Raw genomic sequence first — 20233 nt, forward strand, 5'->3', positions numbered from 1 at the left:
TGTAACTAACAATAACTGGTTGTCTCTTTTATGACACATTCTTGTGAAATTCGTGCCGATGATGTAGTCTGAAAATGTTGGAATATTTTCCCGAAATAGTTCTGCTTCTATTTACTGCATGCTCTTTATTAATATCTAAAATGAGCTCAATGATTAAGAATACAGAAAATGTTGATTGGGGGCGAACTGTGCAGTTTTATTTATTCTCGTTTATTTTCATACGCTGCTGTTTATAGGAAGATGTCGTTGTAGCCCGGAGCTTATCGCAGTTTTCGAAAATGTTTAGCAGTTAAAGAAGAGATTCCACTCCTGGACTGGACATAGTTTATCACAGAAAGGTTTTTTTGTTTGTTTTTGCTTCTTTTCTTTTTTTTGTTTCTGCTTTTGTTTTTTCAAAGGTAAACATTTGATCTCAGCGCTTCAAGAAAACGAATCATAAAATGTAGAGTAAATCCACGAGTTTTCAAAATGGTGAAACTTTTCAAGTGACCCGTTATTCGTGATTGTCTATAAGGCTTACCCCCAGCCTCATTGAGGGACTCAAGCATGGTTTAATGGGCGGCGCTTGATACTGTGCACTCGCTGAACTATCATCCCGTCCACTCAATCACAGATACAAAGATATCTCAAAGTTGGATTCTTTCGACATGGTGGATCCAGGATGGCAAGATGGTCAATCGGCAGTGTCATTAGAATGTCAGTTTGGTCAGTGTTGATCGTTCCAGTCCCTTATGCTCTGAGTTCAAATGCTACCGAGATCAACTTTGCCTTTCATTATCCTTTCGGGGTCGATAAATAAAGTATCATCCCAGTATTGAAGTCCATCCCCCTCTCCTTCCCCCTCTATCCATCTCACCCCCTTCTCCCTGTCTCTCTTCCCTTCTCCCCACCCTCTCTGTTTATAGAAAGAATCAGCAGTGGTCAGATCTAAAGAGGAATGGGTTCTGCCAGGTCTCGAAACGGTCTCTTCGGCTCCATCAAAAAGTTAAGGACTCGTGGCATGGTTTGACATCCAGAATGGTATTATCTAAAGTATCATTCTCTTTCTAAGACACTAAAGTGTTGTTGAAAGGAGATTTAGCTTCTCTTTCTAGCATTTAATTTGATAGTGTGGATGCTCCCTCGTTGATTCTTCTTCCAATTATTTTCTGCCAATGTTGAAAATCAGGACTAAAATCTCTGTCTATGACATATACAGATGCATAGAAATGGATCTCCATTGGTTCTGACGATATTGGCTCAGTTGTTCAATCAACTGAACTGGCTGAGTATTCCACGGACGCATGGGTTCTAGGCAGAACCCACAAGAGTAAAAAAGAGAGACAAAGACAGACTGAAAAAAGGATAATGTCCCTTGCATTTGAAAACTATGGAAATATTTTTAAAAACATTTCATTTAATTTTTCCACAATTTATTTGTTTTTTATGCTTTACAAGTTGAAAAAGTCGCAAAGACTGAAAGCGATAGTAAAATGTTCTTCATGATAAAATTATTTTAGCATTTTCTACCTTGACTTATTTTCCTTATACATATCAACTCGTGTGTTCCTTTTTAACTTTCTACATAAATACATACATACATACAAACATACATACATACATACATACATACATACATACATACATACATACATACATACATACACGCACGCACGCACACACACACACACACACACATACATACATACATACATACATACATACATACATACATACATACATACATACATACATACATACATACATACATAAGATTATCTTGACGGCCATACCACAGCCATACCAGATCCAAAAAATATCCATACCTTTCAAGATAAAGAATATTGGTGGAACAATCCAATGAAAACAGCAACCTGCTGTAAGCAGAATAGACCATATATTGTTCTATGGGACAGGTAGCAAGAATCACAGAATATTCTAGAGATCAGATGCGAGTATCTCATCAGAAATCGGGAAGAACATCAATGAAGAACGAATAAAAAACTTGCAGTTGTTATAGCTAGCCTTTAGGTTTCCATTTATTCGTATTGTCAGAGATGCTCCGGGTTACGTAACAACAGATCAACATAAAAACATGGAAATACTAGAGTCCTCCAAGAAAAAGATAAAGCAAATTGATTCATATTCTCCAAACACAATCGTGAAAATTTGCAAAACATTCCAGTTATTTTCCATTTCAGAATTAGGAAACTACTCGCAATGCACAAAAAGCACCACTCTAAAAGTAACACCGACAGACTCTACTTATCAGGAAAGACGGGGGCAGAGGGTCGCTAAACGCAGAAGACACTGTTAGTACTGTGCGGAGGTTGTACGTTGTGAATAAAGAATACTTCGGTGGCTTGGAATAACTAAAAAGTTGCTGAAACAGTTGAAGAGTACAAGAACAGAAGGAAGAACAACAGAATAAGTAACTGAAAAGAGAAGGAATTACACGACTAATTCATGCAAGAAACCGATGATGTTGGAAATAAAGAACGCTGGTGATGGCTAACGGACGGAATCTAAAACGAGAAGTCGAATCGCTAATTATAGCCGTTCAAGAAGAAACCATTCGAATGAATTTGATAAAGGCAAAGATTAATAAAAGTCAAATAGCAAACGCAGAATCTGTGAGAAAGGAGATGAAAGTATTAACCATCTCTTAAATGAATGCAAGAAACTAACTCAAAAAGTGTATAGGCACAGACCTGAATGGTTAAAAGAATGCATTGGAATGTTAGCCAAGGGTGTAGATTCAAAGTGACAGAAAAGTGGTATGAACACAAGCTGGAGACTGATGGTGAATAAAAATTAGAGGATTTTATGGAATTTCCCCATAAAGGACTGGCCATACTATTGAAGCAAGTAGATTGTAATAACTTTCTAATAATAATGGGTTTTGGTTTAAGCAAAAGGCCAGCAATTCGATCCCAGTACTTGATCGGTACCGAACCATTTTACCATCGGAGGGTTGAAAGACAAAGTTGACCTAGTCAGAATTTGAACTCGGAATTCAGAACCTAAAGAGATAAAAAGAAATACCACAAGGCAGTTTCCTAACGCTCAAATGGTTCTGCCATGCTACCGCCTTAATAATAATAATAATAATAATAATAATAATAATAATAATAATAATAATAATAATAATATAATAATAATAATAATAAAATTATAATAATAATAATAATGATAATAATAATAATAATAATAATAATAATAACAACAACAACAACAACAACAACAATAATAATGATGATGATGATGATGATGATAATAATAATAATAATAATAATAATAATAATAATAATAATAATAATAATCCAATGCCTGCCATAAATGACACCCTGAGGATTTCTCACAAAGCAGTAAGAACAATTTATCAGAAGTGGATCTAGTTTGGAATAATTTTTACCAGTAGAGTCACTCCTAACTAAGACCATTATCAGGTATCAATATTCGCCGATATGACATATTTTGACACTTTTTTTATAACGTCATTTTTCTTTGTTTAGATTGAACTCTGAAATTTCCCAGACACTACCCATAATCTTAAGCCGCTTAACAAGTCCCGATGGTATTGAATAGAAAAAGATACGACCTACATTTATGTATCTGTTCCTCGTATGAACGCGTTTCCCGACAGCCATTGCATAGAGTCTTTCGCGTTGGAATTAGTGGAATGTTAAATTCTTCTCGTCCTTTGTAGTAAATATCTTATATGAAACTATTTCTTTCTGGGTGTTGTTGACAAGCAATTCCCACAGGTTAAATAAACGTTATCCATTTTCAAGACACATCTCTGCTATCATTTTGTTTCTGTTTTGAATAATATTTATTAAAAAAATATGCTATAGTGTTAAGAGATATTTTGAAACGCCTTTTTCTGTCTCTTCTGTCTCTTCTTTACCCCAACTTTTCTTCTTTCTCCACTAGTTCTTTCCATCTTCTGAAGTTGCCCAAAATTAGCAAAACATAAATTTAAAACACAACAACAAAACAAAACCCAGCATTGAATTCAGTAATTATAATAAATCTGTTAAAGCTATCTTTTGACACAGATGATAGTCATTAAAAATAGCATACAACATCAACATCTTTCAAATATCGTTTTAATAACGAAAGGTTCGCTATATCAAATCCTGCCAGCAGCTCTGTGGTATGTCCCTCACAAAGGCGCTTCAGTTTCAATGTTCACTAATCCATCAAGGTGTCATAGAAGAAAACGGACAACTTACTGTAATCTTTGATGTGAGAGAATCAGATGATTGACGAATGTTTGTTCTATTTAAGCGTCCCCCACGTAACCCGACTCTATGATAAACAAACATTCAAGTTACGTGGCTATTTTTCTGTAACGGCAGAATATACTTCGATTTGGTTCAGAGAGGAACAAAAGCCTGTATGAAAAATTCCAAGCACAAAATATTTATTATCGTTAACCAAAATGTATTGAAATTGTAACGAATGACAGAGAAAATATATTTAAGCCAAGTGAAGCAATCTAGCAGTTTGTGTGAGATGTGTGTGTGTGTGTGTGTGTGTGTGTGTGTGTGTGTGTGTGTGCGCGCGCGTGTGCGTGTGCGTGTGCGTGTGTGTGTGTGTGTGTGTGTGTGTGTGTGTGTGTGTGTGTGTGTGTGTGTGTGTGCCAGCAATGATAGGAGACTGTAGCAGTCGCTGAATTGTGTAGCCGACGTTGAGTTACATACGTTCGTGTGGCTATCGGTCTTGATTAGGCTGCAACAGCTGCCATCATCGTTGCTTGGCCGAAATCGAGAGGTTTAAATTCGTGCACCTAGCCGGCTTAAGTTGTGTCATGACCACTGCCATTTACCGGACAAACAACCCATATATACATAATGGATGTGAAAGAAAAGGCGCTAAAAACAAATTGTTAATAACATCCTATTTCTACCAGACATTTGATTGATCAGTTGTTTGCTGACGTCATCAACCTTTGATAGAATCCTATTCGTGTTGCTTAGTTGTCTAGAAATCTGAACAGTAATCCGAGTGCCATTCATAGGCAGTGAGTTGATATTTGGGATCCTGCTAAATATTCATGAAATATTTATTTCAATTACTTTCAGTATAAGTAAGCACTCAAGATGGAAGATAAATGAATGTCTATTAAACATGAATCAGGATATGAGTTCGTATTTCATCATAAGTTATATATTGATCTCTTAGATAAGGTATTTGAGATAATATCTCCTCTATCACAATCTAGTGTATTATTTGGCACGACTGAAGACCTCGTTATCATATATTGATTCGAGGGTGTATTTCTGTCGCTTCTTCAAGATCATGGACTAATATCTTCTCACTGCAACCTAATCTTAACCTTCATCAACTGCACAGCACTTCAGTACAATTTTCGTGTGTACTTTCACATGGAGGGTTTTTTTACGGTGAAATAGATCTGTCGTGTAATAGTAAAGCACCTTTATCGAAAAAACAATTAAGAGGGATATAATGTGATGTGTTTGGCTGATTAGGCAGCACAACATCCCCACAATCAGATATAAACCTTATCTCTCTACTGTTGCCACTATAAATATAGAGTCGTAGCTGACAGAAGCTAATGGTCGAGGAGTCATGGTCCGTATAACGTCACCGGCACAGGTGCAGTGTCCAAGACCAACATACTTTACTTTCTTTTGAGCCAAGTCCACCTGGTTAGCAATATATACCATGAATGTGGAGAGTTGACAGCATCAAAGATTGAAAACACTGTATAATGTAACAGAGTTTCATTAGCTTGTGATACTAAGATGTTGGCTATACAGTGACCCAGCTGGAGATTAAACAGCCTGAGTGGGTGGGGGTGGGGTGCTTGCTGTTCTTCGTTCCTACGAAAAATGCAGTATGACATACGTCAAAATGCCGCCGCCTGGAGCAAACCACCATTTTGGACTTTCTTTAGTTAAGATAATGTGACCGTGACAGAAACGTTTACACCACAGAATATTTATATACACGCATGTAAGCACAATCAAAAATTCACACATACATGCGTAAATAGAGAGAGGGGAAGAGGAGGAGGAAGAGGAAGAGGAAGAGGAAGAGGAAGAAGAGGAGGAAGAAGAAGAAAAAGAAGAAGAAGAAGAGGAAGAAGAAGAAGAAGATGAAGAAGAAGAAGAAGAAGAAGAAGAAGAAGAGAAGAAGAAGAAGAAGAAGAAGAAGAAGAAGATGAAGAAGAAGAAGAAGAAGAAGAAGAAGAAGAAGAAGAAGAAGAAGAAGTTGTTTAAAGTTTACAGCTTCCTCATGGGAGAATTTTAAAAATCCAAACAACTTTCTTGTCAACAACACATCATGACAGCCATTGGTAACAACAACAACAACAACAATAATAATAGCGTTTGTAGGATAAAGACGGTTCTGTTATGGTTTTGTTTCATGATTCTCAAGATAATAACCGTATGTTGTATATCCGGAAGCCAGCGCAAAAGTGATAGAAAGTTATTCTAAAAAAGAATATGTCATTATATTAGGTAGGGTAGCGATGTAACCGCTATTTGGGACATACATGTGTCCACACATTCAAAGACAAGCACGCACGCACACACACACTCTCACAAACACACACATACACACTCACACGCATGCACGCACACACACACACACATACATACATACATACATACATACATACATACATACATACATACATACATACATACATACATACATAATACATAGAAGTACAGAAAGAAGAAGGCCATCTTTGCACTATTTATGAAACAACCACCAAGATGGAAAAAGCTAAAAAATCTTTTATCAAAATCCCACTTCTCGCGACAGATTGCAGACATGTTCCTATCCGATAGCAACGCCCTTTGACCAAAACCTGCCGATAAGAATTCTTAATATAATAACGGGGCATCCTTCTCTCAGACACGACTCACTTTATATCTAAACATGTCTTGTGTTCTTCACTATTTTGACATTGCTATCATTTCCTGTTTTCTTCATTCTTATCCAAAATTATACAATTTTCTCACCCTCCACCAAATAAATATTCCCTTCGGCTAAGAAAATAGGTTTTTGTGTTTGTTTGTTTGTTTGTTTGTTTGTTTTGGTTGTTTTAGTTCTTATTTTTATTTATTTATTGTCACTATAGAATAAAATTAAAAAAGATCTTACAGTGTTTTCTTTTTATTAATCTTTATTTTCTAAGTTTTAGCTTGGGAGATGAGAAAGTGTAATATCCATAATATTTCCAGTTGAGCCTTCGGGCAAATGAGGGATACGAAAGAGTAAGAAAAGAAAAATCTAATGAAGAGATACTTCAAGCTTTGAGCATAAAAAAAAGGTAAGTAAAAACGATTCAGTCAAAGGAACTAAAGTATTTAAGCTCAAAGCAATGATACAAATATACAAACTTTGGAGACATAATTCTGTTGGCTATGACCGTCAAGGCAGGTTGGACATTCGTGATCCACAGTAAATAAAAGATAAACAAATTATTTTTTACGTTGGATCTCAAGCGAGGCTAATATTCTAACAAAGCTGAAACAGTTAGCAAATAGCATGGCCGGTCATTAAACAGAAGTATAGGTGCACTCAAAAAATAATTCAACAGACATCTCAAGCAATTCCTGGATAAATTTTGTAACAAGTATTTACAGAAAACTATCTGTTGGAGAACCTTTAATATTCCGAGCAAGTTCTCCAATAAAATATAGTTCATGTGCCTTGTTGAAACGTTTAAATACCATTGTGATGAAGAAAAAAACTGAAATAATAATCCTTCGGGTTTCTTTTTGTATGAAACTCAGAGCTCTTTGCATTTAACAAGACTTAAGTCTCACAATGCTTTTGCAGTGCCCGTGCTAGTACCAACATTTGGGATATTGGACTGGACATTCAATGAAATAGGCAACCTGGACATCAAAACCAGACAGGTACTAGCTACCACAGGCAATTTCCACATGTGGAAGATATCACCCACATCCTCAGTATCTGCCCCAAAATGTCTACGAGATACTATCTGTCCTTGAGGCATGATATAGTTGCAAAGACTATTTACAATGCTATCCGAAAGAAGGACTGCCGTGATATATAACATCAAAAACATGTCGGGACCAGCAGATATTCACACCTTTAAAAACAAGTATTCCTTATTGAACATCCCAATAAAAACATCAATTTGATGCAAATATAACAGACCTGATATTCTTCTGCAGGGCAGGGAACAAAAGCTATGCAGTGTTGTAGAAGCCAGCTGCCCAACGGATGTGAATGTACAATCGAAAGTCCAGGAAAAGAGTATGTTTATGGTGAATTAATGCGGAACTTACATCACTGTACCTTGACTATGGATTCTCATTTGCACCTATCATCGGTGGATGTATTAGGTTGTGTACCTATTAGTTTTAGCAAAGTTTCTATTGAAATTGGAAAATATTCGATAAAGTCTACTATATTAATCTTGTTTTTTAAAAAATCAATAACCTGAATGTACGACATATTCTTTGTTCTATATTGAAAGTTTGTAATTAAATGAATCCTTACTGGTTATACTTCTCTATTCCTCTGGGTGTTTTCGTTACTTCTGACTGTTGTAGTTCTAAGAACGTTAATTCCTATGCGCTCCACCGACTTTAAATTAGATAATGTTGGTTGTTTTTTGACATCAAGCAAACGGTTAAATTACGGTATAGAATTAATATTTTCGCTTTGTGGTTTCAGATAATGACATCGAATCGATTCTATCAGAGGCAATCACTATTTCCAATAAAGTAGGCTCCAAACTGGCGCACGGATGATAACCCAGTAGAGAAATGAAAGGTAAAGTTAATATTGACAAGTTTCATGCATAGAGCAATAATTAGTTAATCATAAATAATTTTACTACGCGGGGAAAATGACATTCGTCAATAACTAATATTATTTTCATGTTTGTAGCAAATGTGGGAAGATAATTACGAATAGGTTTCGGTCTTATTCTCACTTCACCAGCCGAGCTTGTCTTTTGCCGTATTTGTTGAAATAATGATGAAACAACTGCTAAATAAATATACAAGATTATATAAATAGATTTATAAATAACTTAAGTGGTGTATATAGGCGATAATCTTTAAGAAATGGATTGGGGTTTTTTGGCAAAACAATCTTGCAGACAATTTTCAGAGATAAAAAAATATTCTTCTTTTCGAGTTGGCGTAAAATTATGAGAGACTAAAACAGTATCTGGGAATGAATTGCTCTGAACTAACAGATTATATTAGAAAGTAGACAAAATGAAAATGTTGCTAGAAAATTATATAAATGCATACGAATCTAGAAGGTGATAAACAAACACTCAACTATGAGTGCATAGCAGAAACAGCTGTAAGCAAATGAAGGCCATTACATAATTTCTTGTGTACCTTGTCAGTTATTTAATCGCATATTACTGCTCTGTACTCGATATATATAAATATATGATGTAGCGTGAAACGATCGTACCAAATTACCGAAGTTATTCTTGCTGCTTATTTTTTATTATAATCACCCCATAGATTTATATGGATAACACCATACAAAATTCTGGTGCATCTAACTTAAGTACCATATTCATTTGAATCTAAATTTTGCTGAACTTATATATATATATATATATATATATAAAAGTTTAGCAAGTTCTCCCGTCCAATTCGGCGTATGAGTGTTCAGCTTTTGCCGAACGACCTGCACAAATGATTCTCTTTTATAATGATTAAGTGTATGTGCCTCGCATTAGCTCGCTCCCTCCGCCAAATCGACGTTGCCTGAACAGATGCATGGTGTACCACGTGTCAGGTGTCGAAGAAGTGAATGCAGAGCAACGTGAGAGGAAGAACACAACGCACCGCCCGGTCTACGAGTTGAAACCATTATCTCGCGACAGGAGTGCAATACTCTAACCACCAAGCCATGTACCTTATATATATATATATATATATATATATATATATATATATATATATATATATATATATATATATATATATATATATATATATATATATATATATATATATATATATATATATATATATATATATATATATATATAATATATATATATATATATATATAATATATATATAGATATTATTAAATTAGAGATAAAACCACTATTAGGCAAATCAAACAATGAAAAACTTAAGCCAATACATAAAATTAATTAATTTATATTATTTTAAATATATATCAAAAGTATTAAAAGTTTAATAAAAGATAATGAGTAAAACACTACGATCGTTTCATGGCTGTCCAATTCGTAATAATTCGAGTTATGGTTACAGTCAATCTTCAGGTAATTGAAATATTTATCTTAGCGAGGTTTAGCAATGAACTCTAATTTAATAATGTAATAATCTCTAATTTAATATAATATAATATTTTACTATAAAATTGGATTCAATCCTAAATCTGATTTTTCCCTGTAAGTTTGGATTTATTCCCTAATATTTTATTATTAATTTATATATATATATATATTATATATATATATATATATATATATATATATATAAATAATACACACACACATACACACAAATGCATATAGGCCGGTTCTATTTGAATATGGTATTCAATAGGATTCTTACTTCGAGTCGTAAACATCCTTTCTCCGACTTCTCACCTAAATAGCAACGCACAGACCTTTCGTCTTTGCTACGGATAGATGTTGCTCTGGCTTCATTTGATGTTTTGAGTGTGGATAGGGTTTCTTGAACATACTTCCATATAGCCACATATTTTGCTTGTTTATGCAAAGGATCTGAAAGAGACATTGTCACAATTATTCTTTCTTTCTTTCCTTTTACTGTTTCATTACGAGGTGATATTACATCAGCAACGACGCATGTCTAGTGTGTACCCAGCCATTAAAAAAAGCCACATAAAGTCGTGTTCTTACACTTGTCTTATAGTATCTGCCACATTTCTCAACTTAAAGACAATTCTTTTAACATTCTCTCTCCCTCTCCCTCTCTCTGCTCTTCTCTCTCTTCTTCCTTCTTTTCTCTCTCTCTCTCTCTCTCTCTCTCTTTCTCTGGCAATGTCTGAACCTCTTTTGGCCCTCTCAAAGAACAGATGTCACCAAGTCTCTCAAATATTCTCTCGCATATTCTCCTCCGCTTCACGTTTTCCTTTACTTCCTCTAACATGCTACTCCCTCCCCTATTTCACAGAAATTTCTTAAACAATTCCTGTCTTCAAAATTCTACTCAAAATGGTTTGGTCAAAATTGTTTGGTCAATTCAATGCTTTTCTTCAATCGCCATAACACAGCACCACGGGTAAGACGTCGGGCAATGTAATCGAACCCGGCACCACATCGTTACAAAGAGAATAACTTTACAGGCTTCTCTTGGTCCACTTTATGTATTCAAATGCAAATTTCCTTCGTTCGATTTCTTTATTTTGACCCTAATATATCACTGATATATAGGTACTGAATCTATCGCAGTTTAACACAATTGCACTGACGGGATTGGTTGAAGACGCTAAAAGTGAGCCTAACAGGATTTGATCTCAAAATTTAGACAAACGAAACTAAAAAACAACATTTAATCCGTGATTAAAACATCCTTACAGAAAATAATGGTTTCTTCTGATTTGGCAGGGCCACATTTTTGCGGAAATCAAATATCCTTGATATTAATCCATATTATATTCCTGGTTCGTATTAAAGCAACGTCAGACAAAATGTTTTGTGGCATATATTTGCGACCCCCTTCAAATACCGAAATCACTTTTAGGACTAATTTGTCTTCTATTCTGCCGGAGTTGATGAAATAATCCACCAGCCATTGGGTTTAATTTAATATTTGTACAATATGTGAACAAATGTGCCTTTTTTTTCTTTTTACAGTCAGTTCTTCGTCCATCTTAAATTCTCCTCTCGATGCAGCTGATGATAGAACCTTGGTAGATCGGTAGCCACTACACACATTTTTCTCTCTCCTTGTTTTTCTCCTTGTTTTTTTTTCCTGTGTTCCTTTCTGTAGAAGAGCGTAGGCTCGAAACGTAAAAGATTTTTTCAATTCCTGAGCGTTATACTAATACATCTGTTTGTTTTGTACACCACCTGTCTTCGTCTTTTGTTGTTGTTTTTTTCCGTGAACTCTCTCCATATATCACACGCTCACGTGGTTGCACCAGTTGACCCTGTCATTTCTTATCACACACGAACTTCACTGGACTTTCTATCTACCCTTTACAGATTCTCTTTTGGACATTTACCCTCCGGCTGCACTTCTACCTACGGATCACTGTGGACTCTACCCCCTAAATACATACACACACACACACATACACACACCAACGCACACACGCGCACACACGCATACACACACACACACACACACACACATACACACACACACAAACGCATACAACCAGAAGCTACGGAAGCAACGAGAATGGAAGAGGTTTCTGTATGGTTACTTGACCTTCCAGAAATAGTAGACAAATACCCACCAAAACAGTCTACGAACTTAAGTAGGGGACACACTCTAGGTGATGGTATTGTATAAATCTCAAAAAGACGGGATGGTCACGGCTGAAATGGTTTTGATCATCTGTTTAATTAAGGATGGCTTATGGTTAAAAGCTGAGAAGTTAGCAACTCAAACCAACAACGTCAAGCAAAAAAGACACCACAGCCACCTCCACCATCACCAACAACAACAACAGCAACAACCATTGCTGACCGAATTCAGTATTAAGATGAGTTCACAAAGGCATCAGTTTTTATCGTCTGCTATTTTTATTCTCAAAATAACTTGAAATTCTTCATTAACGAACTCTTGTAGCTATTTATGAATATTATCTGTGTGTGTGAATAATGTGTAGGAGATGATGGCGCGAGTGAGTGTATATGTGTGTATACGTGTGTATGTGTTTATATGTTAGTGGCGGTGCACACACAAACACACACACATACAAACACACACACACACATAACGTGTATGTATGGAAGGTGTATGCACGTACAGATAAAGGCAGATAGATAGATAGATAGATAGATAGATAGATAGACAGACAGACAGACAGACAGACAGACAGACAGACAGACAGATAGATAGATAGATAGATAGATAGATAGATATAGATAGATAGATAGATAGATAGATAGATAGATAGATAGACAGTGGGTGTGAGAGATGGATGGATGGATGATAGCAACTATAAGTGTACACATCCAAACAAACAAAGCAGAACCGCCAGTGATGGTAGTCATCGTTGTGTAGAACAGTGGAGTTATTATCTGCGTTTGGTGATGATGCCAGGGTATCACCTCGGATAGAAATATTTCATCTGCCTTTCATGAAAGCAGGCGAGCAGAAGGCAGTGATGGCGGTTGACGACGATGGTTCGTGCAGCAGACATTTGAAAATAGCTGCTTTAACTGGAATAATATACATATGTGTGTGTGTGTGTGTGTGTGTGTGTGTGTGTATACATACATACACACATGCGCACGCTCACGCACACATACATATACGTATACATATAGATCTGTGTGTGTGTGTGTGTGTGTGTGTGTGTGCGCGCGCGTGTGTGTGTGTGTGTGTGTGTGTAAGAAGACCTTAATGGGAAAACGCTCAGGAATGTATGAATGGGTACGTTTCCCGAAAACAGTTCCCGAAGACAGTTATATCGGCATGATGTGCAACCTAAGATTTCTCCTTTTCGACATTCTATTTTCTTCCGTATCTTAACTTTCCACTTTAGTTGTTGATTAACATGGTTTTCTTTCTTTTCTCTTCGTTATAACACCCATTTAGATGCTAAGATCTTTTGGCATTGAGTACATAAAGTTGTTTCTAGTTGTATCATTTTCCATCGGTAGTTCTTTCGTCGCTGGGTTATATATTTCTCTTTTGTCAGAATATTTCTTGTCTGGAATTTCGGAGTGGATCTCCGTTTTTCATTTCCGTAACTAAGGCCTTACTTATTCCTCTTTAGCTTCTGCAATTTCTTCTTTCTCATACTCTAAGAATGATCGCTCATCTTCATTATGGAAATTGCTCATTCTTATGGATATTATTTATTTGTTGTGCATTTTCCTTTTGGCTTATATTATGTAGGGCAATAACAGTCGCCCTAGTATTTGCAATTTTATTTTCCAGGGATTTGATTATTTGCCCAAGTTCTACCTGTGTGAGTCCGTTGTTTTACATTATGTCCCTTCAAGTCTTACATACAACCACCGAATGTGACAGCACTTTCTCAATGGCTGTGCCTGTCAATCCAATCCATAAAAATTATGAAAAGGAGAGGTGACAATACACATCCCTGCCGAAGCCCAAGAACTACGCTAAAAGGTTTCGACATGGCACCATTTATACGAACACAAACATCTGGGCATTCGTATATGGGCACCCATAAGTTTTCCATTAATCTCAAACTCCTGCAAAACTCACCACACTATGTACTGCGGTAAGCAGTCACATACCTTTTCGGGGAATAGCATACATCTTTTGGCAATATTCCTACGATTTTTCGAAGTGTAAATATCTGGCCAGTTGTGCTATGTCCAGGACGGAAACCACCCCTATTGTAAAGACCCAAAGAATATGATCGAGAATACAAGCGGCCGAAATGGGGTTCCTCTGAAAAATCCCTGGTATTACGTTACTCGATAGGGTGCATAGCTTGGAGATCGGGGATTCTTTCCATGTCAAGCTACTACTACTTCACATTGAAGGTCATAGGTCCATTAATACGGACTAGAATGTCGCCGCATGAAAGAATCGCAAGACAGATTTTTTAAGCTGAGTCAATCGGAAGAAGGCCTAGGGTTAGACCAAGAAAGAGATGGTTGGACAATGTCCATTGTGTTAGTTGGTCACACTCAGGAATCCAGTTGGAAAGTGTAATGACGCCGGCTTCTGATCTTATGGAGGAGGTGCCTGAGGACCCTTTCCTCACGATCCTCCCGGGAATAGTGCGGGCAGAGAAGATGGATGGATGGATGGAATGTTACCTAGTTTACTGGCCTTCATATTTGGGGCCGTGTTGTTCCCTATAATTTTTCCTCCATTCTGTTGGCTCAGTGATGTTGTTCTGAGGTCTGTAAACGGCTGTGAAGAACACTACCATTACTTCCTTATGTTGCTCTCTGGTTCATTTCTGTTTCACAGTTTCAGTTCTGATGTTTTTTGGTGAGAGATGTTCTATCGGTTCAGGGTTGAAGTTTTCCCGGTTCTGGTTACCATCTCGACTAATATCCTGGTAGCTTGTTGTATCATCCATATCATCAGGAGAGGGAAGTGACATGTGCCGTGATATAGAGTAATTTCCGTGGCCTTATGACGGGTGCCTTATGACGGTAGCCTTATGACGGTGGCCTTATGATGATAGCCTTATGATGGTAGCCTTATGACGGTAGCCTTATGGCGGTGGCCTTATGACGGTGACCTTATGACGGCCTTATGACGGGAGCTGAGGGCAGTTTTGTAGAATGTCGTCTTGTTTCCTTCGTGTATCCAGTTGAACGTCATCTTTTCCTGGACTTTTTTTTTTCTTGTGTTTTGTTTTAAAATACTCTGCACGTCTGTGTATTTATGTGTGTGTGCGTGTATGTGTGTATCTGCATGTGAGTATGTGTATCTGTGTATGTGAGTGTATGAGGGGGAGAGAGACTGTGTGTGTATATTTTATTTTTGCTTTGTTTTTAATAAATAATTAAAATTACAAACAATTCGAGAGCAAATATTTTCTGGTCGTCTCGAATTTTTGTTTATGTACGTATGTGTGTGTGTGTGTGTGTGCGTGCGTACGTGCATGCGTGCGTGTGTGTGTGTGCGTGCGTACGTGCATGCGTGCGTGTGTGTGTGCGTGCGTGAAGAATTATATAACACTAGGATTTAATCTACGAAACTTGAGCTCCACCAAAAACCCGAGATTACTACACGACTGTAGAATCTATTAATTAATGGACCTCTGTGACTGTTTTCTCTGACTCTGCCATAAACCCTCAAACACTCTCTCCGGGATATCATAATGTCTCTTTTTAACTGATATTGTTTATTTGGTTTGCTTTTGGTTTGTTTGTTTGTTTTTGTTTTTCTTCTTTCTTAAAATAAGCATTTGAAACCAGTTTTTAATAAAATTCTAGATTCTTAAAATCTATGAATTTTGTGGAAACTTATTGGGACAAATTTTCTGCTGTAAAACAGAACAGAGAATCTTGAACAACTGAAATCCGTAAGTGGGCGGTAGAGAGAATATGGTATCTCAATTTTAATCTTCATAAGCTTTTTGATAGATTTGTGCTGAATGTAACTGAGTTCTGCCAGCCAGAAAATTTAACCCCTTTCGGCCATCCTGTTGATGAAAAATAGTTTTCTTGATTTTAGTTTTGTTTTCTTATAAGCCTCCCATCAGCCTTGATCGACTAAACTTATCAGAATCTCTCCACGACTCTCTTGTCTAGATACCTCTGTTTAAGACTTGTTATGAATATCTCCCAATAATATATTTGTGACATGTCACTAAAGTGAATATATCCATAGACTTACAGTTTGAGTTCCTCAACAGCCGAACGAACCTAAGTCACCATTTTATCGACCGCTCAACGGTTTTGTTCATCTTCCCAGACAAACTAGTGTCAACAACTCAGCCTACCTTATTACTTTTCTTACCTGTCATCTCGTGAACCATTTCATTTATTTACTGAACAAAGCAAGCGCTAAAATGAGCCTACGTTGTTAACTTTCTAACTGATTAGCGACATAAATTGATACAATATTAATAGGCGTATCTAGTCGTTCATGCAGAAGTGGATGAGGTAACCGAAAGATGCTTACCTGCTGGCATGATTAGTCGGGCATGCAACTCATCCCAGAGTAGAACGTCCAGTCGACATACCCAGGGTTAATTCACAGCAGATGTAGCAAGGATGGGCAGTAAATCAGCTTAGTAATCTTTAATTTAGACACAGCCATCATCAGCAAGCTAGATACCTTCATACAGAACATCGACCAGTTCAACAATCATACCTCCAATTAGCAGAACTGCGGTTAACTAGAACTAGAATGAACACACCAATGGATATTTGGCCTTTCCACGACAAGTTTTAACAGTGAAGAAATTTCTATAGAGTTTATCACTTTAGAAACCTGCTTAGTTATTCATCGAGTTCGGAACCAGGGACGTGAAATCATGTGTACAGATGTATTTCAGAAACATGGCACTTTCTACAGGCTGAGGTGGAGGAAAGCACAGACATTTTGAAGATTTGCTGGCAGCTGAGATCACCACATCAAGCAGACCACTTGCATGGGGCGGTTCTTTTTAGCTTCAATAGTTTGGCTATTTCGGTGAACGACAAGGGCGACAAGGACTGTTGACAGCCATGTTGATACGTTTAATGTCCCTTGATACTCTCCCCATAAAAAGTTAAGAAATTTCGCCGATAGAAGTTGAGATTTTTAGTCAATATCCGGTAGCATCTGTGTGTGTGTGTGTGTGTGTGTGTGTGTGTGTGTGTGTGTGTGTGTGTGTGTGTGCGTGTGTGCGTGTGTGCGTGTGTGTGTGTGTGTGTGTGTGTGTGAGTGTGTGCGTGTGTGTGTGTGTGTGGTGTGTGCTTGCGTGTATACTTGCGTGCGTGCATGCGTGTGTTGCTGTCTTCATCTCTAAGTCCGTAACATTTATCTTTTCAGTGATTTATATCTTTGTTGCTGAAAACAAGGTCGTGCATGCTTTCTAAAATGTTTAACTTAACTGATGTGTCATCACAAGAGACTATAGACAAAATGGCATTCGTTTAATCGAGTTAAGTGTTCAAGTTGTCTCAACGAAAAGTGTTCAACTCTAATCACTACAAATGGCTGCCCACCAGTTTTCAGTTAAAATATTCCACATGCGTCTGGACAGAAAGTTGCAATTCGTAACATTCATAAGTGCTTTATAAATTTTGTTTCTCCAATGTTTTCCGAATCTACGTTGAAAGACGAGAAATTTCGAGTTGCAGGCGCCGTGACTTCGTTTTCGCTGACGGATCGATGCTAGACTTTCCCAGCACGCTTGTAAGAAAATGATAAATTAGAACTCACATTGAGCCGTCTTAATACGTGGAGATGCGGGGCAGTTTTAATTTCATTGTTATTAATAGCGTTTTATGCGCAGTTAAGCAGATGTCATTAAACTCTTTGATAAAATCATTGGATTACGTTTCTCATGATGCCAGTAGACAAAATGGACAAGGCGTTGCCCTGGAGGATAGCCCAGTGCTAATCTATGTTGTATATGTAGGAGGCCCAGTGCAGTTCTTTGGCCGGGGCAGGGCCTATACAGCTATTTAGACGAACCTGACGACAGAACACAAAAGTTTATGTAAATTCGCAATTTCTGAAGATTTTGTTGAGGATCACTTGGTAGAAAAGAGCAATAATGCCCTGTGCCAACAAAGAATCTTGTTTTTCGTTTTCGTTATATTTTTGTTGCCAAACACGGAGGTGGTTTCTTTGATAAATGTGTAATGTAAAATAGTCTGGAAATATTTTACGGTTCGCCATATCCTTACACTTTCTAGAATAACCAGAATCACCTTTCCAGTCGATGAGACATTTTTTTCCAGGGGAAGATATGTTCCGGGGAAGAGAGTAACAAACATTACACTGTAAAAGGACGCTCGAAGGTGTAGAACCAGAAGCATCGTTTATAACAGGCCGGGAACATTGAAGTAAAACAGTAGATTGTGGTGTTAATTGATGAAGTTTTAAGCAAATGATTAACATTTTGGTATCTTTTTCTGGAATGGAAAAGTAGAGGGTGAATAGCTTTCCAGAAACGAAACATCGTTTAGTGTAGTAACTAAGCAAATCTAGCTGTCGTTGTACAACGTCGGGTTTATAACAATTTTTCAACTTCGGCAAATTACTTTCTATTTTGTGTGAATGCTTGACTGAGAAGACATTTCTCACTGATTAATGTTTAGTCTTCGACTGGCTAAAATTAATTTGGCCAAGTTTTCGTCGAGCTTCTCAAAATTTTTTTACTGAAAACAATAGCGTCATCGAGACAGACGTAAAATTTTTTGATATTATTGTCAGTAAATTATCCACCAGTCTTCGGAAAACATTCATCACATCAAAACATAACCTTGTACATTCCAATAAGAATTTGTCAGTTTGAAAACCAGAGTATTTCTTTCCTTCTTTATACGTCCACTTAAAATTTCGATGGGATCATTTTCGTTAGTCATTTTATTTAGGAGAGATTAATTTGTCCGAATTTTGACTTTTTTCAGTTAATTTAAATACCGTGCCACCTTGGAAGGATTCACTCACAGTTCTGTAATAATCTCGTCTTCAGTCAGTTTTCCAGGATCTTGTTATCCAGAATCTTTACATTAGTCTGTGCTATACTCTCTTTTCTTAATCTTCATGTTCATAAACCAGTACCGAATGCTATGTTTGAGTCAATTTATCCTCGACAATGGTGTATTTAGTGTTCTTATCATGATTTTCCACCAATATTCCTTCTAATGATTTGCAGTGGCTGTGCATAAACATTTGTAAATTCTGCCCTGCTTTGCAAAATATGTATGTGCACAACCATGCAAGTAATCACCACTCAAACGCCATACTAACAACCTAAGTAAATGCAGACCATTTTTAATTGCGTAATATTTAAGATGTTATTATGATGAAATTATATCATCAATTTCTTCAATTAAGATATTATTTTGAAAACATTCTGTGCGCTCCTTTTTTTCCTTTGTGTGCTAGTTGTAAAATATGTATGTGCAAACACAGGCGCCCAGCTTAAAGGGAACATTGCTTTCAACCCATTTTGAACTCAGTGAATGAAAAAGTAAATTTACTCCCTTAAAATGGCCAACTCGAAGCAAAGTCTATTAAGTTTTGTATATTAGATGAAGATGAAAGCCTGACACTTTATAATGATGCGTCAGGCAATTTGTACACAATGTCTAGGAGTTTTACTCTCTGTGCGAGAAATTCAATATACATTATGGGTGTAGGTTGTATGAAGTGAATGATAGAGAGGGGAAGGAGATGATGGAAAGAGAGAGGGGAGGAGGGACAGTGTAGACGTAGGCATTATACGTGCGTATCATGAAGTTGAGGACCTGTTCGGCAGTTATACTCACTGCTTGGGTGAACTTCAGAGAGTGCAGATTATCGAGTCATTTATAAGCTTTTAATATTCCTTGCTCTTACGTTCTGAGTTCAAATTCCGCCGAGGTCGACTTTGCCTTTCATCCTTCCGGTGTCGATAAAATAAGTACCAGTTGAGTACTGGG

General features: G+C 36.9%; 1 long non-coding RNA gene across 1 annotated transcript in view; it reads left to right on the top strand.

The window, feature by feature from the left end:
- LOC118765216 overlaps positions 1–19304 on the top strand; it is a 21617-nt gene extending 2313 nt beyond the window's left edge. Inside the window, exons 2-3 of the long non-coding RNA XR_005001083.1 lie at positions 14777–14781; positions 19294–19304. This is a non-coding gene — a long non-coding RNA (uncharacterized LOC118765216). The remainder of the gene's footprint in view (positions 1–14776; positions 14782–19293) is intronic.
- Positions 19305–20233: the final 929 nt, after the last annotated feature.

The sequence above is a fragment of the Octopus sinensis genome, linkage group LG10 (assembly GCF_006345805.1).
Source record: "Octopus sinensis linkage group LG10, ASM634580v1, whole genome shotgun sequence".
Classification (NCBI taxonomy): domain Eukaryota; kingdom Metazoa; phylum Mollusca; class Cephalopoda; order Octopoda; family Octopodidae; genus Octopus; species Octopus sinensis.